The sequence below is a fragment of the Jaculus jaculus genome, chromosome 12, assembly GCF_020740685.1.
Source record: "Jaculus jaculus isolate mJacJac1 chromosome 12, mJacJac1.mat.Y.cur, whole genome shotgun sequence".
Lineage (NCBI taxonomy): Eukaryota > Metazoa > Chordata > Mammalia > Rodentia > Dipodidae > Jaculus > Jaculus jaculus.
Genome location: NC_059113.1, coordinates 15,140,977 through 15,162,814, shown reverse-complemented (window position 1 = coordinate 15,162,814; position 21,838 = coordinate 15,140,977). Strand labels below are relative to the sequence as shown.

Here is a 21,838-nt window from a genome sequence, read left to right as displayed (position 1 = left end):
AATGAAAACACAGAGAGTTAAATTGGATCATTTAAGAATGTGGCAAGAAGAGGAAGAGAGAAATAGTTAAATATTGAGGAGGTTGGAACAGCAGCGCTGAAAAGTTTGAATGTGGAATTATCATAGACATAAAGAAAATCACAGAGTGGAAAAAGCAACCTGACAGCTTTAAATTGTCACATCATTAGTAACTGCCAGCCTGGGATAAGCTAGGCATTGACTCCAGATTTAAGAATTCTTTCCATCTTCATGTTCATGAGAATGCTTTATTGTGGGGTCTTACACATGGCTGCTGCCATCCCTGGACTGATATTCCTCAATAGACAAGCGAATGTGATGAGAGAAAAAGGAGAAGAGGACCCGGCCTGGGGAGCCTCAGAGAACGGGGCAGCCCCTCTGGCGCTTACTCTTGGACTTGGAGGCCTGCGGGAGTTGCCATTTCAAATACCTCCCGCAGCCCTTCCTTGGTTTTGGCTGAACACTCAAGGTAGCCAAAGGCAATGATTGTGTTTGCCATGTCCGGGCCTTCCTCCGATTGAACAGACTCTTGCTTCATCTTGGCCAGCTCTCTCCGGGTGTGATCATCTTGCCCTGTGTCCTTCTTATTCCCCATGAAGACTGAGCACATTGGGGCAGAGGTGCTTCACCTCTTCACCTGGGTCCATTTCTCAGGAATGTTTTCCAGGCTCTCAGGGCTGTCAGTGGAGAAGCCCATGAGGATGACGTCTGTGTTGGTGTAGGAGAGAGGCCACAGGCGATCATAGTCCTTTTATCCGGCCATAGAGAGCCAGCTCTACCTGCTTGCCGTTCACCTCAATGTCTGCAATGTAGTTCTCAGAGACAGTAGGGACCTAGACCTCTGGAAAGTGAACCTTGCTGAAGACGATAAGTAGGTAGGTCTTGCCACAGGCACCATCACCCACAATCACCATCTTCTTTTGGATTGTAGCAATAGCTGGGACTTCGGAGGCTGTGCTCCATTTTGAAGGTGTGGATGATTCCCTTTGCTCTGATGCACACTTTATGGTGCATTTAGGGTTAGACAGCTTGGCACAGGTGCAATACAGGGTGTGTTCCTTGGCTATTTTGAAACATCCTTCTTTGAGAAAGATGGCTACTATTAAGTCTATCACAGATTAAAGTTAAAATCTGGCTCTTGGTGTTATGGTAACCACATTCATGTTTATTCCCCAAAACAAAAAGAACTGTGACAATCTGGAAATATCATATAATATTTAGCATTAACTAAATAATCTTGAGGTATACATATACCCTCTCGGAGAGATTCAGTGAATTGCTTCAATGAAAAAAACGAAAAACAAAAAACACTAGCTCAAATGGAGCAGAACCAAGAGCCCAGTGCTAGAGATGTCTTTAAATATGTTAAAATTGTAAGAGTGACAATGAATTCAAAATCTTGAGTTGTGGAGAAAATTCAAGAGATATCAATCTAGAATCGGCAATATTAATATATAATGCTTTATATACAAATTACATTACCTTTCATCGTACTATCTAGAAGGAAGTCTTCCAAGCAAGAGGGCAACCAAATTTGCAACTTCTTAAAACCTGAAGACTATCACTGCCTTTCACTTGAGAAGAACATTTTCTTGTGATTAAAATGTATCTTAGGAAATGTCCCTTGAATCTCAATTGAATTTTGGGTCAATGCAATTACATTTGATAGCTTACTGAGGCTTCATTCTATACAAAATGGAGAATGGAAGAAAATGGTTATTTTCCTGTATGAATTTACTTTAGTATTTTTTTGTCATCTTCTTAAGTCCTCCTTCTTTTTATTCCACATTGATTTCTAGAGGAAACAAATTCAACCATAAAATGTATTCAATCAATAATTAAGCAAAACAACCCATTAATTTAGTTGTAAGCTAAATGTGGAAGCTTATTTGAAAGTGATTCCTTTCAATGACTAATGTTGAGAAATCTGTTTAGTAGATGATAATTTGTCAAAATTCAACCATGCCATTATAATTTTTTCAAAACTTTATTTTAATTTTATTTATTTGTGTGTGAGAGAGAGAGAGGGAAAAAAAGCAGAGGGAGAAAGAGAGAGAGAGAGAGAGAATGGGCTTGCCAGGGCCTCCAGCCACTGCAAATGAACTCCAGACTCATGCACCCCCTTGTGTATCTGGCTTATGTGGGTCCTGGGGAATCAAACAGAGGTCCTTTGGCTTTGTAGGCAAATGTCTTAGCCGTCAAGCCATCTCTCCAGCCCTGCCATTATTATTTCTAAGTGTCATTCAAAATAACCTTTCCATTTTTACAGCTTTAGCCTAGAAAAAATAGGAAAGTTGATACACATCCAGCTTGAGAAAATCAGAATGAACATTTTGAGATCTTGTCTTCAAATATGCCTGTTGTCAAATATAAAGTACAGATTTCCTCTGAAATGCAAGTTCTGTGACTCTGCAAATGAACAATTGAGTGAGTAAATGCAAATATAACAGAATTAGGTCATGATCTCAATACATTGTTTTTCAAATGTGCTGTTTTGGTAGGATACTGTAGAAGTTACTTTCAGGCTGCCAGGACAAATACCTGAGCAGAGCAGTTTATGGGAGGACAGAATTTATGTCCAGCTTACAGATTGGAAAGGAAGGGTCATCATGGCAGAGGAAGCATGACAAGACAGATAGCCAGCATCACATCTTCACATTAGCAGGAAAGAAACAAAAAATTCTGCTAAGTGTGGGAAGCAGAGCTGGACATAACACCTCAAGATCCACCCCCCAGTGACATGCTTCTTCCAGCAAGGCTCTGACTTCCAAAGGCTCCACATTCTGCCCAAGCGGCACACACAAATTAAGGGTTAAGTATTCAAACACATGAGCCTTTGGGAGACATCCCACATCCAAATCACCACAGATACATTTTTATTAATTATTTTTAAATAACCAATCACATATTTATTTATTTGTTTTTTTTTAATCTGCTAAAGAATGAATTCAGAGCATTATGCTTGGCAAGTGCTCTACCACTAAACAACACTCCCAGCCCAGTCACAGACTTTTAGTGACTGCATGTAACTGTTTCATTTTTATTAGTTTTGAAGCTAAGCATTTAAGCTAATTCTAATTCTTTTAATAGTTTAGACAGTAGGTACTCTTCAAGATCATTTTTGGGTATATTTTTAATTATCATATTAAAATTATTTCTAGACATTGGATAATGTAAAATGGGATGTACATTAACTATTTTGATACATAATTTTAAATATCTGTATCTCCTGATATTGTTCAGGTACTACATGGCCATCTCCTGACTCTTGTTAGTGATGAATTATAATTATGCAATTTTTTACCATTTTAAAAATAGAATTAGTACTTTTGATGTTGGCATGTATAAATATTTTATTAATGCATTTGATGGTCATCAGAAGTTTATATGTTATTTGTGAATTTGTTTTCCTCATATTAATCCACTAGACTTATTTATATCTCAGGGATTTATCATATAGATTTTAGTTTTGTTCCATACACATTAATTATATATTAACTTGAATATTTTATGTCTGCACCTATAGCATTTTTTAAATATCTTAATATATATGTATAATGTATTTGTTTTAAAACTTTTATTCTTTTTTCTTCAAAAAATTGCCTTTGTGGGAGTATTTTGGGGGAATTAATATTGTATTGATTTAAAATTTTTAATTTAATTTTCAAAAAATTGTCCAGATACATATTTTGCATTGAGCATATCCCAACTTCCTTGTACTGTTCTTTGTGTTATTTTCCCTTCCCCCTATAGTTTTTCCCCTTTGTCCTAAAACCTACATTAAACCTATATAATTTCATTTAAATATATATATATATATATATATATATATATATATGTGTGTGTGTGTGTGTGTGTGTGTATGATTTTACATGATTATTTAAAATCTAGGAGCTACAAATGAGAAAAAGCATACAGTATTTATTTTTCTGAAATTAGCTAGCTTAATTTGCTTAAGATAGTTATTCTAGTTGCATCTATTTTCTCACTAATGTATGACATCATTCTTATTTATGACTGAAGTAATATAAGTGTGTTTGTAAACTAAATTTTCTTTGTCTGTTCCTCTGTTGTTGGAATCCCAGGTTAATTCCATAATTTAGATTTTGTGAATAATATAAATTTAATTTTTTGTCCTTGCTTTAAAATTAAACATTTATTTCACAGTTCAGGAATGGTGGCACATGCCTTTAATCCCAACACTCAGAAGGCAGAGGTAGAAAGATCACTGTGAGCTCAAGGCCAGTCTGAGACTACATAGAGAATTCCAGGTAAGCTTGGGCTGGAGTGAGATACTACTTAAAAAAATACCAGAAAATTCTTGTATAAAATTAATAAGACTTAATTTTCAGGAGAGGTGATTGGCTTGGATCTTCATGTTTTCTTCCACTTAAAGGTGATTGACCTTCTTGCTGCCCCACATGCGTCCTTAGCCCCACGCCCAGCAGAAGCTCGGAAGGGCAGCACAGACACTGCTCCAGATATCAGCCCTGCCCCGCTCCCCAGCGGTGGTTGGATGATGTCATTAGCTCTCTGTCCCCCTGGACCACTGGTCACAGTGAGGTTCACTTGGGTCCCAGCTGTCTTCCTAGCAGCTCCCTCTATCTATCTAAAACCAAGTACTAGACAGGGGAGCCCTCACTGTGGTCTGGCCAGCACTCTTTCTTGAAGAAATGCTTTGAAAACTGTTCATATGAAAGACACACCTTCTCTTTTTTTTTAATATATTTTTTTAAATTATTTATTTATTTTAGAGCGACAGACACAGAGGGAAAGACAGGTAGAGGGAGAGAGAGAGAATGGGTGCGCCAGGGCTTCCAGCCTCTGCAAACGAACTCCAGACGCGTGCGCCCCCTTGTGCATCTGGCTAACGTGGGACCTGGGTAGTTGAGCCTCCAGCCAGGGTCCTTAGGCTTCACAGGCAAGCACTTAACCGCTAAGCCATCTCTCCAGCCCACACCTTCTCTTTTTTTTTTTTTTTTAAACACAGATGTAGATTTTTTGTGTTTTTACATTCTTTTTTATCATGTTCATGAAATATTGCGGGGATGGAGAGTTAAGTAAAATAGATTAGCCTTTGTTTTACTCTGAACCAAAAACTTTAAAGTCAGTTTTGTTTGGTGGTTATCTTAGTATCTTACAATGTCACAGAAGATGGTGCGGACAAGAGTGCTTAAGTAGAATGGCTGTCTTTAGCAGCCACGGCTGCCTGTTTGGGTCTGTTTTCTACATCAGTTCCAAGTGATGCTGTAGTATTAGTAGTGAACACTCTCTTTGCCTAGGAGAGGAGGAATCTGTGTGTGCCATCTTTCATTGTGGCTTCTTGCTGCCAGGAGGACCCAGTTTGGGTGGGATGGCTTTGTGATCCTTTTCTGGTGTGACTATAAGTCACTGGTCACCTATCTCAGATGCATTTGTAATTCTGAGCCATATTTCTAGTTGTAGGATAAAACTCTGGCTTGTGAAACTTTCATCTGTGACATTAAGAAGCTTCAGAAGAGAAAGACTTGTAAACTTGAAGGATAGAAGGTCCTAGTACTGAGGAAATAATAAAAAAATAATAAAGACCTGAATTTATGTTGGTTGATTTCTTTTTCTGTGTGTAAGTGTGTGTGGTGTATGCATGCATGTGTATGAGTGCACACGCATGTGCAGGTACACGTGCACAGGAGCCCAGAGGTAAATTTTGTTGGGTGCTTCTCTCAACTGCTCTCCATCTTATTTATAGACATAAGGTCTCTCTACAGGGACGCCACTTATTCTTCTAGTCATCTTGCCCTGGCTACCCTCCTGTTTCTGCCTCCTGAGTGCTGAGATCATAGGCCTGCACCGTATGCCCAGCATTGACATGGTTATGACGATCCAAACTCAGGTTGCATGGCAAGTGCTTTGCCCACTAAGCCATCTCCCCAGCCCTGCAAGCTCATTTTATTTTTTGTTTTTTAAAATTTAATTTATCAGTTTTCTTTTCAGCAAATACAGGCAATTTGGTACCATTGTTTAGGCTCATCCATGATCTACCCCCTCCCATTGGACCCTCCTTGTTGATGTAAATGGGTCGTGCATTGTGGAGTTAGCCTACAGTTATTGGTATGATAAATGACTCTGCAAATCATGACCCAACATGTGGCTCTGACATTCTTTCCGCCCCCTCTTCCGCAAAATTTCCCTGAGCCATGTTGGGTTCATTTTTGGTCTGCTTCAGTGCTGAGGTGTTGGGGGCCTCTGAGGCTCTTGCTCTCTGATTTGGTAGGAGTTGATTTTTCTCTGTGTCTGCAAGCTCATTTTAAACAGTGAGATATGCAACACCTTGGCCATTTTATTTATATCGGACCTTGAGCTGATCTAGTTGGGCACTCCACTCTCTTAGTAATGAGTACTGGACTCTTGAAAGAATGGACTTGAAGTGGGCAGACAACTCTATCTGCCAGCAGGATCATCTGTTATGTCAGAAGCTTGGGGTTTGTACAGCTTGATCATGGATGTGGAGAGGGTTAGAATGGTTGGTGGCCATGACTGGCCGAGATCACACTTGGCCTGCTTGCTTCTCAGAACAGTTCTCATGTGTGTGACACAGAGGTTACATGCATGTTACACTCTTGCTCCGTGGGCAGCATAGCACTCATTTCCACTCAGTGTCTAGACTTCAGGTCACACTCCAATCCCAGGCAGGGTTTTCTACTCTCTTTCTGTAACCAAAAACAGGCCTGCCGCGATGCACTCTTTCCTCCTCCAGTCACCAGCGGTGCATTAGTGGAGCCGGAGCTACGCTGAGTCACAGATCTGCTAAGATGTCTTCTTCTGCATGAGCAGGTTGGCTTCCATCCTGAATATTTCATGATTTCTGTGCATGCTTGGCAGAGCAATGCTCTCGCAGTGATGAATTCATCCCACACACGTTGGCAGCTTTCCTCAACTGTTTACTTCAGTAACATCATCAGCAATTACCCTGCAGAGTGGAAATTTAAATGGGCTCCACAAACAAACATGCCTTTGAATCAGCCAATAACAAGATGGGCTCAAAGAGGCCCAATGTAATTAGGCAGGGCAACAGTTGAGAGGAAATTAATCAAGGGGCAGAACATAAAATGCAATTGATTCTTTTACTATAGGTTTGAAGGATTATATAATTCCAAAGAGAACAGCGAAGTGCGGCATAGGAAATGAGCAGTCCGTCAACACCTACCTACTCATCCTGTGTGTTGAGGCCGCTACTATTTATCCACATGCTGGAGACACAAAAGCAAAGAATGACACCGTTGCTGTGGTAGACATGTAGTTTTGACACACAGTGTCTTTAAGAATGGCAGTGCTTTTCACTGTGAGGATTTGACAAGTGAAGACTGGGGAGGGGGTCAGTGGTTCAGGATGTGGAAAATAGTGCCGGAAAGTAAGTGGGTGAGGATGACATTGAGGGGGCTCTCACTGCTCAGGGACAGCCAGAATATGGGCAGTAACTGCTTCCAGGGTTCAAAAAACAGAGAGGCTGATGGGATTTGACACAATTAGAAGAAGCTTGTGTGTGTGTGTGTGTGTGTGTGTAAGCTGGTTCATAACAGGTGGATAGATAGGATCATAAGTAAATGCAGAAGGCAGGTCCGATGAACTTTTAAAGACAAATTCAGTTTTGCTTCTTTTCTTTTTTTGGTCCTGTTATTTATTTTTTTTTTTTCCTGAAGTGAATTCTATAGTGAGGTGGGTAAAACTAGGAGAGAGAGTACTTGAAAGAGAGCAGTGGCAGACAGAGTTGGAGCTTGCATAAAGCTGAAGTGGTTAACAGAGAAGCAGAGGGATGGATAGGAACAATTTTGCTCATAGAATCAACTTCCAGTGTTGGATGTGCGTGCTAAAGGTGACAGGGTCTACTTGAAAGGCTGTTTCGAAGGCTCTCCCACCTGCTTGTGACTGTGAGGGTGCTGGATTAGAGATAGCCAAAGTGTATATGGAGATTTTCATGTAAAAAAGAATGTGTCTCCTAAGAGAATTGTGAAAATGCTAAGCTTATTTCGGAGTTGTAGTAAAAATCACTGTGATTTAACTCAGTTCTGCACGGTTCCTTTATAATTTAGAAATGTGTTTCAAATCACTATGTCTTCTTTCAAATTATGGTCATACAGTTTCTGATGATAAGATGATAATAGTTGTTTTCACTCAGTGTGTCTGATAAAAGCAGGACCTGAGAAGTGGTTTCACTTGGCTGGGCACTCATAGACATATGCCCTTTTGAGTTGAAAAGAACCATCATTGTCTACAAAAATTTTAATGCCATTCTAACCACGGCAAAACTTATCACTCTCCTTTAGTATAGTAACCTCTATGTCAACTTCAGCAATAGTGCTTGTACAGTGAGTGTCCCTTATTCAAAAATGCTTGTGGCCCAAGAAATGTTTCAGATTTAATATGCTTTCAGATTCTGAGACATTCACATATAGATATTGAGATTCCTTGTGGGTTGAAACCCAGATCTAAATATGAATATTTTTTGAGTAAAGCAGAGGGAGTTTACTGAGAAAATGGTGGGAAAGTCCCGGAGAATCAGGGCAAGCATGCTTTGGATTTAGGCTGGCAACCAAAGAAAATAAAGGAAGAAGTAAAGAAAAAAAAAAGAAAAGATTAGATTATATTTTTTGAGTTATAACTTAGGACAGCAGGCAGGCTTAACAGCGAGGATACGTCAACAACTGCCAGATTTTATTTATATGTCATATTCACCTGATGAACACAACCTGACATAACCAGAAGGTGATTTTGTGCAATGTTTCTCTCTCTGTCTCTCTCTTTTTTGTGTGCGTGTACCTGCAATTTGACAGCAGCCTTTCACATGAAGTCAGGGGTTGGAAACTGATGTGTGGAGCCATGTAAGTGTTCAAACAGTTTCAGATTTTTTAATATTTTCGATTGCATACTTTCAGAAGTGGGATGTTTGATGTGAAATGCATTGCATGAGACTTCCTACTTTGTACGGCTCTTTGAAAGGACAATGTTGATGTCTTACTGCCATTGCCCAGCCATTTCTCAGAAATCCTGACATACAATGGGGGATCAATAATTATTTATTGAAAAAACTGGAGAGCAGAGCATTTTGAATTCATAGGGGCTGCTTCAGTGATTCAGGGAATGAAGAGCAAGCGTTCCTGCACCTCATGCAAGATTACAGCACAGTTTACAAAGCAGGAAGGTGGCTCTGCCAGGGCCCAAGTCTGCTGACTCTGGTAAGAGTGTGGTGCTAGACGCAAGGAGATGAAGTTTCATTTCCTAGTTAGACAACAAAGTATGACCTATGGATGCATGGATAGTCTTTCACTTAGGTTTAGAAAGGACTCAAAAGAGTCTCACATTTAAGGAAGAAAAGGGAAAGGAATTGCAAGGAAGTCTGGATCAAATGAAAGTGAATAGAAGGCAAGTGAGTGCTTATCAAGTGTATTTAATTGTTTGTCACTTCTCAGTCTCACTGATCAATCTTCTGGTATGAGAGGTATTTAACTTGCTTCTTAGGTGCTAATTCACTGTCACTGAGCATCTTCATTCATCTTCCATGAACATCAGGAAGCTTCTGACTGAGTGTTGAGTGACTTTTCCTGGGATGTCTACTCACCCAGACCAAGAAAACAGTACCATCCAGTTCTAGCTCAGCAAACCAGTGAGTTTACTGGGGTTACTTACAGAAACAAGGGTGAGACGTTCCCTAGAGGAGTTATTTACACGCATATGGGAGTTACTGGCATAAGTGAGGATTACTTATAGGAGTATGTTACAGGAGCGTGAGTGAGGGATTCCTGACACAAATATGGAAAAGGTGTTACAGGATTGTAGATGACTCTGGTATTTGTATCAGTAGAAAGTCCATCTCAGGATGGGTGAAAGCTCATGAAAGTTGCATCCCTGGGGGTCCATACATCACCTGCCGGCAGCTGGGCTAGATTGAAAGTTTCCCCTCCTACAAAACTGGGACTGCCTATAGATGATCTTGGGAAGGGGCTTTGTGAATCTTATAACTTTGTTAGCTCCCTGACCCTTATAAATCACAAGAGCTTCTATCCTTCCTCCAGGAGAGAAGGTTTCTGTTAGAAGGAAATGGCTATGCAACACTTGATTAAGAAACTAAGACTGGGTTACCATTTGAGGATTGCTAGAACGCAACAATATACCAAGACCTTGTTGTGAAGCATCAAGCCCACAGTGAACCAGCCAATGCCACTACATTGTTAAGGCTTTATTGTATAAAATTGGCACTAACTGTTCCTAGATTTAAAAAATTTACATTTTAGTAATTTTGAGGTAAAATTTAAATATCATAAAATTAATTATTTTAAAATGAAACTTTTGGGGCATTCAGGACATCCAAAATGAATTCATTATCTTTAACCAACATAAAACATTTCTTCACTTCTTTTTTTTTTTTACAATTTTTTTGTTAACAATTTCTATGATGTACACAATATCCCATGGTAATGCCCTCACTCCCCCCACTTTCCCCTTTGAAACTCCATTTCTCCATCATATCCCCTCCCCTCTCAGTCTCTCTTTTATTTTGATGTCATGATTGTTTCCTCCTCTTTTTTTAAATTTTTTTTAAATTTTTTTTATTTATTTGAGAGCGACAGACACAGAGAGAAAGACAGATAGAGGGAGAGAGAGAGAATGGGCGCGCCAGGGCTTCCAGCCTCTGCAAACGAACTCCAGACGCGTGCGCCCCCTTGTGCATCTGGCTAACGTGGGACCTGGGGAACCGAGCCTCGAACCGGGGTCCTTAGGCTTCACAGGCAAGCGCTTAACCGCTAAGCCATCTCTCCAGTCCCCTCTTTTTTATTAACAACTTCCATGATTATAAAAAATACCCCATGGTGATACCCTCCCTCGCCACACTTAGTTCTATCTTCCAGGGAGTATTTTTCATCCTCTCCCCAGTTCCAACCCTGCTGCTCCTTCACTATCAAATGGGTACATACATCTTAAAACATTTTCACTGCCTTTCTCCTCTGCCTAGAAAACGCTTCTCCTACATGGCTATCTTGCTCTCCCCTTATTCAGTTACAGAGCTCATTGCCATTTCCTTCAAGAAGGCTTCCCTGACTACCTTATGGAAAGCAGTAACCCATTGCTCTCACTCCCTGTCTTACTGGTTGTTGATTGATGATAAGTGGAATGTGACATCCACGTGTTTCATTACTATCATTTCAGCATCAAGGACAGCATCTGATACATACGACACTTTTGAGTGGCATCTCAATGAAGGAAGGTGTGAATGAATTCTCCTCTAGAGAAAGAGAACTATGAGCAAGCATAACGACTATGAATAAACTAGGTTTTGGAGTGAGGCAGAACTTCATTTCCATGTCTAGTCTGTCATTCATCACTCAGGCTGTGATCCCATGTAAGGTACTGAACCTCTCAGGACCTCAGTTTGTTCACTGGCAAATGAACATGGCAATATTTACCTTGCAACCTTAGGAAAGACTTGGCTGTTAGGCACGTAAATCCCTTTTATATTGTCCAACACATAGTAAAGTCTTTAGTAATTGTTACTGTAGCTGAGGATAATAGTCTTTGCTCCCAAATGGGTTAGGACTCATGAGGATAACATTTCTTAGCAGGCACCGTTGTTATATTTTAGCCATTGTAGTTCTGAGATTGCTGGCTGTCTGCTAATATGAAAACCTGATTTCCCTTAACTTGTGCCTCATTTCCCAGTAGTTATTTTCTTTTGGTCTTTATCTTTCCTCCCTGCAATCATTATACTTGGCATCTTACATCTGTAGAGCATTTCAAAAATGATGCCCACTATGTTGTTGGGAGGGAGTATCTTGCTACTCTGAGCATTATTCTAAAACTTTCATCTAGAAAACAAATTGCCTTGACATCATAGTGCACTTTCAGAACATGAATCTTCATTGTTCTTTTAGAGGAGCACTGAAGTTGTGGTAAAATCCCTCAGGTTACCTTGGACTGCACTGTGGATGACTAAATCAAGCACAGAGATTTCACGAACCACACCGTCAGCTCAAGCCTGTTACGTTATAGTCACTCCTACCATAGGCAGGCCCTCTGCTCGTGATGACCTGGGGATGTGCCGAGGGTGGGAAGGATACATCGTGTGGTGTCATATTACATCACATTTTATTGTATCTAATTCCGGGGTTGGGAAATGCAGGTGCATTGGTGATTACAGGCCTGGCTTGGTGTACGGCCTGGTAGTAACGGCTGCTTATCAATGGCTACTGTGCTGACATGGCCTTTGTTTTCCCCCCAGACTCAGGATCGCCATCTCTCTGCACCCCGTCCTTCTCCCAACTCCCTTCTGAGCTGCACACTCTCACCTCTCCTCACATGGTGTTCAAGCACACAGGGGAATCAGCCCATCAGACAGACCTGATGAGCTAAAGATCGTATATAACTTCCCAGGGCATCAGCCCCATGGCATTCAATTTATACTAAATGAAAAAAAAATTTAAAAAAAATTAAGCAAGGGAGAAAAATTGGAAAGTAAACCAGATTTCAGAAACTGCCATGCCAAAGGGAAACTGAGCAGTTAGGGGACAGGTGTTCTCAGTCTTTGTGGAAACAAGGCTGCATTATCAGTGATGTGCGTGAACAAGGCGGAGCACTCCATGACTGTTTGGTGGATCTGAGGCTTTTATTTATTTATTCATTTATTTCAGAGAAAGAGAGAGAGAGAGAGGCAGATAGAAAGAGAGAATGGGTGTGCCAGGGCCTTTAGCCATTGCAAATGAACTCCAGACACATGTGCCCCCTTGTGCATCTGGCTTACGTGGGTCCTGGAGAATGGAACCAGGTTCCTTAGTTTTTTGCAGGCAAATGCCTTAACCGCTAAGCCATTCCATCAGTCTGGATCTGAGTTTTCGTAAGCTGTATTACATGAGGTCTGTACTCAGTGACTATTTGCCTTGCGCCATGACCCTCATGCATCTCTCTTTTCTCTGACTCTGAGTCCACTGCTGTGGTGCCTACTGCATCTTCCTCTAGTTGGTGAGACGCTCTGTCTTGCTGGCAGTTGAGAGATGGAAGCAGGGCACAGCTGGGAGGTGCACGGCTGGGATGAGGGAAGAGCCGCTCTCCCTGGGATTCTCAGCTGCCTGAGCTGCGCCTCACGCCTCTTCTGGGGGTCTCCTCCTATTTGAACTGGTGGAATTAAGGTGAGTGTATGGCTAGTCCTTAAGCCTGTGGCAAGAGAAAGGCCGTCAGCCAGGGTTGTGGAAGACTCTTCACAGACCTGTCAAAGTGAAATGATGTGCGTGAGACTCAGACCTGAGACATGAAGAAAAAATAGATCTTATGCACAGCCATAAAAATCCCCACATTCTTCTCTCTATTTTTCTAAGTAACCTAAATATAGACTCAATGGATCACTTAGCTCTAAGCCCCACTTTACAGGGACATGGGGCACATTTAAATATGAGCTACTTTTAAAATCTGTGTTTCAGTTTTGCACTGTGTTTTAAGCAAGGGACTGAAAGATGTTTTAAAGAAGGTTACTAAATCTGAGTGGGAACTCAGTTTGGATTCTGCATTAGCTGTGTTCCCAGTTAGTTTCACTTTTATGGAAACAAATTCAAAAAAAGGAATAAGACATAAGTAAATTGGGTGACAAAATCAGGTATGCTCACTTGACCAGAGATGCACAAAACACATTGGTCTCTAAAAATCACTGTAAACTATTTTATTTATGAGAGGGAGAGAGAGAGGAAGAGAGAGAGAGAGAGAGAGAGAGAGAGAGAGAGAGAGAGAGAGAGAATGGAAAGGCCAGGGCTTCCAGCCACTGCAAACAAACTCCAAAGGTATGTGCCATCTTGTGCATCTGGTTTATATGGGTCCTAGGGAATCGAACCTGGGTCCTCTGGTTTTGCAGGCAAGTGCCTCAACTGCTAAGCCATCTCTTCAGCCCCTAAAAATCACTTAAAAAAATCATTCCCAGGTTGTGGTGAAACATGATCAATTACAACAAACGTGTGCCATACGTGCATTCCCTTTGTAAGCACCTCGAAACTATTTCATTTATTCATTTCAGTAAGTTTGGGAAATGGAAACAATAAAGCACCAACCTATTTCCCAAAGTTTATAAATGCTTAATGAAATAGCTATGGGCTGGGGAAATGACTGAGTGCTTAAAGGGGCTTGCTCTGCAAATCTGCAACTCCAGTTGGATCTCCAGCACCAATGTAAAACAGGATACAAAGCCAGGCATGTGTCTCTAATCCTAAAATGGCTTTGGCAATGGAAGGCAAGACCAGGGGAATCCAGAAGCTCATTGGCCAGCTACACTGGCCTTCCCAGCAGCAAAAAGAAGAGAGATCTTGTCTCCATGAAGGTGGGAGCAGAGATCAGATCCTTCAGTCTGGCCATGTGCTGTGGCATGCATACATGCGCCCCGTCACACACCAGACGCATATAAAAAAATCCAAAAATTTACTTAAGGGCGTGTAAGGTAAATGCCTTGCATATCTTGTAATCTATGCATAGTAATTTACTCCCATTTGTATTCTGCATGAAAGGAAGCAGAGGCTTGTTGAGTTGGTCATGCCACTTTCTCAAGATCCGCTTCCAAACAAGCAGAAGTGTGACTGTCCTGGAACTCAGATGGTATGAGCTGATCTTGGGATCAAAGTCTTTTATGACCCCGGATTCCTTAGATACTATTGTAAAAACAATTCCAGTTGAGAAGAAAAAATAAAAACATGGGGCAGACAGACTGGTAAGGAAATAGGACTCTCACACTTCCTTTCTGCATTGATTATACACTTCAAACAATGGGAAAGGAACACACAGAAACCGAACACTCTGACTTCAGTCTTCAGAGTTTCTTTTGGCTTTGAGTCAGACACTCATTTTTGTGTGTGCATGCAACTTTTAAAGTCTTTTAAGGTGAACTATGCCTAAAAATGTTTCCAGGAGGTTTTTGTTTTTTTTTTTAAATACTATCCCAAATAAGAAAAGCACAGCTTCATCAACATGAGTAGTGTATTTTAATATTTTATATAAAGAACAAGATCCAACGATGGAAAGTAATAATTGCCTGTTAACTATCCATTACAAGAGGCTACTGAAGAATCTTAAAAACATAATAATGAGAGGAGGAAGGAAGAAGGTACGAAAATACATGATGTATAATCCCATTTGTGTAAAGGTCAAAAATAAGCAATGCTAAGCTACATTATTTAGAGATCCATGCATAAGTATTAGAGCTCTTGTGAAATGTAATGAGATAGTTACCATCCAAGTGAAGTCAGGGTTACTCGAGGATATAGGCAAGAATTCTGATTAAGAACAATATGTTGAGTGTCTTTAGAATGCGAGAGATTTTTCTCTTTCTGTCCTTGTAGATGGATTGTCAGATGTTTGCTTTGCAATAATTCATTAAACAGTGAGCTTAAATTTTATGCACTTTTCTGTATGCAGATCGTGTTTTACTTTACAGGACAAAAATGATTTAGGCAAGAGTAGACATGTGGAGGAAGTAGCTAGAGGTGGGGGTCAGGATGCTTGTGTCCCTCCCCAGATTCTCCTCCTCCCCTCAACTGGCAGTCAGGCCAAGCTATGTAGGCGTGGTGGTTGCTCTGCTATGTGTATGACATGAAGCAGGCCCAGCAGGTTCTGAGACCTGGGCCTTTGGGAAAATGCCTGAGTCTTTCCTCTTGCAGAAGGTGGGGGAAGAGCTGGAAATGATTTGGATAATATTTGACATTACATTTATGAACAGATAGTGCAACATTTTAGCTAGCTCGTCCCTCAGGACCCTGCAATTACTCTCTGCCATCCACAGAGAGAACAAAACCACACACACATGAAAGAAAACCATCCTTATTCTCAGCCAGACTGAAGCATCAAGCCAGTCTCCTTTAATCCCCCAGGTCATAGCCCATCATTGCTTTGCACAGTTGCTCAGCTTCAACATAATGTGTACCTGCCCCCATTTCCCTGAGCGTAAGGGTTTCCAGAGTAGATAGGAGATTGGAGTGCATGGATTTGAAAACAAAGGAAAGCACAGTATTTGGAATGAGGACAGTCTTGAGGGAGCAAAGAGGCAGAGGGGAGAGGCACACAAGCCTGGGTCAGAAAGCAATACCTGCAAAGAATATTACTGTCTGCAGATCCAGCATGCCGGGGTGTGGATTCAGGGAAGATACAGCATTTGAGATGAGGCTGGCTACTTGGGGGAGAGCTTGTGCTTCCAGTGATGCGAATCATTAAGAGGGAAACTCAGCAATCCATCGCAAATCTACAGAGCATTCTGGGCTTTTCAGGTCGATGCTTACAGCTAGGGCTGACTCAAACCGTGTTTGCATTATTTAGAGCCAGGTCTGTCTGCTGAATAATACAGGAAGCAAGGTGGACCCCCAGAGTTAACTGAATCAGTGGGGGAGACTGTTCACACTGCCAGGAGAAACGTGTAGTGAAATCCTAAACAAAAAAAAGTAGAAAACTTAGATTTTTCTCTCATTCACGTCATACATGACATTGGGTCTGATATATATATATATATATATATATTTTTTTTTTTTTTAATAGAAAAAGAAGATATTTTCCTTGACTACTGAACTGGCTTTGCCACTTTGGTGATGAATAGATTCATTGCTTTATTAAAGGTCATATAGTACACTGCAGAGGAGCTACTTACTTTAGTTGACGGAGCTCCTCCTGGCATCAAAGCAGAGGGGACACATCCTCTGCCTTTGTGATCAGGCATCTGCAGATGCTGCACAAGCCTGAGTGTTTGAGATGGCAGTGGCTACTTTCTGAATGCGAAGGATTAAGGGGTCAGGGAATATAGGCTCCTCAGCTGTGCAGTGTCAGAGATCTCCAGCACTGTTTCCATAACAGGAGTTTTTCATCTTAAACTGGATATGACTTTTCAAAGACTATTACCAGAGCCAAATTAGACGAGATAGTACACCTATAGGCACCACCACAGTGACCTGCTTTCGCTGTCTGTCACCTGCGCATCATCTAGCTTTCATGTACAAACATCACACCCTGCTGAGCTCAACGGGTAAAGACATGGCGCCATGTGTTTCCCCCTAAATTCCACCTGGTCTTAGAATTTGATTTAAAACTTCACCTGTGGGAAGAGCAACAGAAGACCCCCTCCTCACACACCCATTTTCTTTGTCTTTGAGATTCCTCATTATGTAGCCCTGGAAAGCTGTGTAGCGCAGGCTGTTGGTCTCGAACTTTCAGTGATTTTCTTGCCTCTGCTTCTCAAGTTCTGTGGCTCCAGGTGTGTGCTACCAGGCCCAGCATTTCCCTTCCCGCCCCCTCCCTTCTTTTCTCCCGTCCTCCTTACTTTTATTTCTATTTCTTTGTTTTATCCTTCCCTCCTTTCCTTCCCTTTACCTTCCTTCCTTTCTTTCCTCTCTTTGTCTATTCCTTCCTTCACTTCTTTCTTCCTTCCCTCCTTCCTTCCTTCCTTCTTTCCTTCCTTTCTTCTTTCTTTCTTTTTCTTTCCACAGTACTGGTCATTGAGCCCAGGACATCATACATGCTAGACAAATGCTCTACCACTCAACTATATCTCCAGCCCACTAACATAAATTTTTAATTAAATATTTTGGAACAGGCGATCCATAGTGTATACTGTGTAATTTTAAAGGAATATTTATGAATATAAGTTAAATATTTTAAATAACTTTGAACAAGTTCTCTTTATTGACCACATATTCCTTTTGGAAAGGGAAATCATTCTTAATGTCAGTGGGCCTGAAAGCAGCAGATCAACTAGACCAAGCTGAGCCATGCTACTTTTATGATTTAGTCTTTATTTTGACCAGATGACATGTATCCACTTGGGGTCTTATTCCTACAGGACTTATAAATAAAATTTCCTGCTATCTTACCCACTCCTGATCCAAGGAATACTCTGATGAATTCTCTTCATTTGTTCTTCTGAATCCTCCATTCCTATTTTGAGACATAGTGTTTCCCTTATATTAACGAACTGTAATTAGTCTTTTGCTTTAAGCATCAGGATATTTTCCTCAGGTCTAGTCTTACTGGATTTCCCCCGTGGAAGCCCACATCACTAGTGGGTAGGCAACCCATTGCCTTCTCTATTTACTACAGGGACTGCAAGTTTAGTTCTAGTGGTTCTCGGTACGCATGTACGCATGGAGCAAGGGCATTACTGCAGGCCTGCACTATCCTGGTCTGACTCACAGCCCGGCATCTCCTTCATAAGACCCGTAATGCTGTTCACGCTTCTGTGAAGTCAACGTGTGTGAAACACTCATACGGAGGAACGGAGGGGAGTCAGTGCAGTAGGGGTGAGTGTGGACGACCAGAGGGTGGGCGTGAGAAGGTAGGTGATGAATATTTCAGCTTTCAATCACTAATATCCATTAACAGTGGTTGTACTTCCTGTCTCAGAAACACTAAAGCAGGATTTCACAGACATGTTGTGGGAGGAATTTGCTGCTGGGAATAGAGTATACCATGAACATAGATGCTCTGAAACTTGATGTTGTTGTTTTTTTTTTTTAGTTTTTGAGATCGTATTTAACATAGAATTATTGATTTTAAGCCTATAATTGCACATGTTAAAATGGTCATAAATATTCTTAGTCAGATTTACTTAGGATGTTTCATTGGCCTAGTTTGAAACAAATCAGTAAAGGGACACGTTCCGGCCACACCTAGGTCCTTGAGGCTGACTGTATCATTAGAAAATAGAATTCGGTCACTAAACTGGAAGGTCAGTACACCCCTCCAGGACGGTGGTCCTTCATAGGCAGCAGTTGTCAGTTTGATTTTGTGGAAATGACCGGTGTTTGAGGAGTGTGGACAGGAGGATGGTGTGCTTCCAGTAAAAGGCAAGATTTCCTCCCTGAATGGGCTTCCTGCCCAGAAGACAGCGATTTGCATTTTATCTGCAGTGCATCCGTCACTTTTGTGCAGTGCCGCAGCACAGCCAGCGTCTGCCTGGATACAGCCTTGTCCCGGGAGGACCACACGCGTTTGTGACCAACCAGTGCTGGGGAGTTGACACGCCAGCACTTTTCCCCCTCTTACTAAGACCCCAAGAAACTGTATTGAAACCTCTTCATTAGCTTTTCAAGGTCACTTAATAAAGGAGCTTAGGGCTGGAGAGATGGCTTAGTGGTTAAGCGCTTGCCTGTGAAGCCTAAGGACCCCGGTTCGAGGCTCGGTTCCCCAGGTCCCACGTTAGCCAGATGCACAAGGGGGCGCACGTGTCTGGAGTTCGTTTGCAGAGGCTGGAAGCCCTGGCGCGTCCATTCTCTCTCTCCCTCTATCTGTCTTTCTCTCTGTCTGTCGCTCTCAAATAAATAAATAAATAATTTAAAAAAAAAAAAAGAAAGGAGCTTAAAGAACTTATCACTAGTTTTGTTTGAGCAAAGGAGTTGAAAGATTTAAAAAAAAAAAAAAAAAAGGTACAAGAAACCTAGAGTGGAACCTTTGAAGACCGAGTCATATTCGCAGGAACTGTGTGCCAAGAGAGAGGAGCGCACATTCTCCCGTTGTCTACATGGCTGGAGTCTAGGCGGACATTAGACCAAGATTTGATGCTGTGAGAGATTTGAAATGTCATTTCTGACTAATCCAACCTAATACCTGGCAGAGTAAGCATTGCAGAAAAGGGAAGGATAGCTTCTTTAGGAAGCTTTGGCTCCGATGGAAAGTGATGTGAGAGAGTTCTTGTGGCTCCAGGAGACTGAGACCCTGCTATGCAATGTCACAAGAGGAAGGACAATGGGCCACTCCATGTAGGCTCCAAGAAGCCCTCTGCCTTCAGTCCTTACCTACTAACTATGAGGAAGAGCTTTCCTCATCCCATGTTTAACATTCCTGCTTGGTGAGTTCCAGACCTTTGTCTCATGCCCAAAGGGTTCTTTTGAGTTTGAGAAATATCCTCCAACTGTGTAAGGATGATTTACGTATGAAAGTATTAGATGAACTAAAAGTTATTATCTTTGGGGAAGTAGGTAAAAGGTTGAAAATCTTCCCACGTCCCCTATTCTGGGGTTGCTATCAGGAAATATGCGTGTAATATGAGAGTAGCCACCATAATACCATTTTAGCAAGGACTGGTAATTCCCTTAAACAGGCTTGCACAGCTCTTCACTGTCCTGTTAAAACTCATTTTGTAATTGAAGTGTTGACTTCTCTTGTTAGATTCCCTCTCTCCTTCTCCTGAACCAATACATCTGCCTTCACATTAGACTCTAAGCCAATTGCCAGGCCAGCTGCCCCATAGCTGACTGGGTTCCTATCCCTAGCGATTCAGCTTTGTCCATCTTTATTTTCTGTACAGGAGGCCAGCAGGAGAGGAACGTAAGGCTGTATGAGGCTACGTGCGAGGTTTTGCACGCATCCCCTCCCTACTGAACGCCCTTCTTTCACGGCCCGATGAAATTCTACTGCTTCTTCTCCCCCGTGCAGTGAAGAAGTCCTGGCATACTGAGCTTTATACATCCCAAGTTGCCTGTCACACACTATGCCTCCCCAGAGCCCGTGGTCCTCTGACCTCTTCCTTACCCTCTGTGGCTCTGCTCTGCACGTGTACATGTGTGCATGTGGAGGCCAGAGGACAACCTTGAGGGCTGGTCTTCAAGTACACTGTCCACTTCGTTCTGAGATAGGGTCTGTCCCTGCCTGACCTAGGTCTGACCAATTAGGCTAGGCTGGCTGGCAAGCAAGACCCAAAGATCCCCTACCTTTGTTGCCTAGGTACTGGGGTTATAGGCATGTGTTACCACACTTAGCATTTTTTAAAGTTATTTATTTATTTGCAAGGAAAAAGAAAGAGAGAGAGGGAGAGGGAGAGAGAATGGCCTTGCCATTGCAAATGAACTCCAGATGCAAATGCCATTTTGTGCATCTGGCTTTATGTGAGGACTGGGCAATTGAACCCAGGTCATTAGGCTTAGTAGGCAATGTACCTTAACTGCTGAGCCATCCTTCCAGCTCACGTACTTGGCATTTTTATGTGGGTACTGAGGATTCAACTCAGGTCCTCTGGTTGATCTATACTCTGGAATTAAAGTTCTGGTCATTTCACTCCCTTTTGGAAAAGGCTTCATTAATTCATTTTAATTTTTAACTTTAAGAAAGATACAAAATTCTTGGGGTTGGAGGGATGGCTTAGCAGTTAAGGAGTTTGCTTGCAAAGCCAAAGGATCCCGGTTTGATTTCCCCGGACCCACGTTAGCTAGATGTCCAAGGGGGCACATGTATCTGGAGTTCATTTGCACTAGCTGGAGGTCCTGGTGCATCCATTCTCTCGCTCTCAAATAAATAAAAATAAAAGAAAGATGCAAAGTTCTTAACTGGCAATTCTATATGTCTTCCCCACTCTTCATTTACGTCTCCTATAACACGATGCTATAAACAGAGCGGGTTCAATAACAAGGATTGAATTTCAAAGCTCTGTAGATTGTTTGAAATTCCAGAGTTCAGAGTACCAGAAAGGTTGGGTTCTTTGCGAAGGTCGTGTTTGGTCCTGATTTACAGAGCATTTCTTCTTGTCATGTCCTCACACGGAGGAAAGAGTACTGGCCAGCTGTGCCCCTTCACTTATGAGAAAGCTGGTCTTCAGAAAACTCTACTCCTCCAGTATTATTACCTCCCAATAGCTCCATCACTACACTGCCGCTGGGAGCATCAATGCATGAATTTAGGAGGCAAGCATGCCATTCATTCATTGTACATAGTCTCATCTTTTCTACTCTGCTTGTATGCAATTACATCATGAATTCTGGGGCCATCTGAGCATGTATCTTTGTACAGTAAGTTTCTTATCTGAGGAACTTTGACATCAGTTATAGTTGTCCAAAAATATCTATAATTTTAA

At 41.6% G+C, this 21,838-nt stretch overlaps 1 pseudogene; it reads right to left on the bottom strand.

The window, feature by feature from the left end:
* Positions 1 to 403: 403 nt before the first annotated feature.
* LOC101603820 lies at positions 404 to 20,460 on the bottom strand (annotated as a pseudogene).
* Positions 20,461 to 21,838: the final 1,378 nt, after the last annotated feature.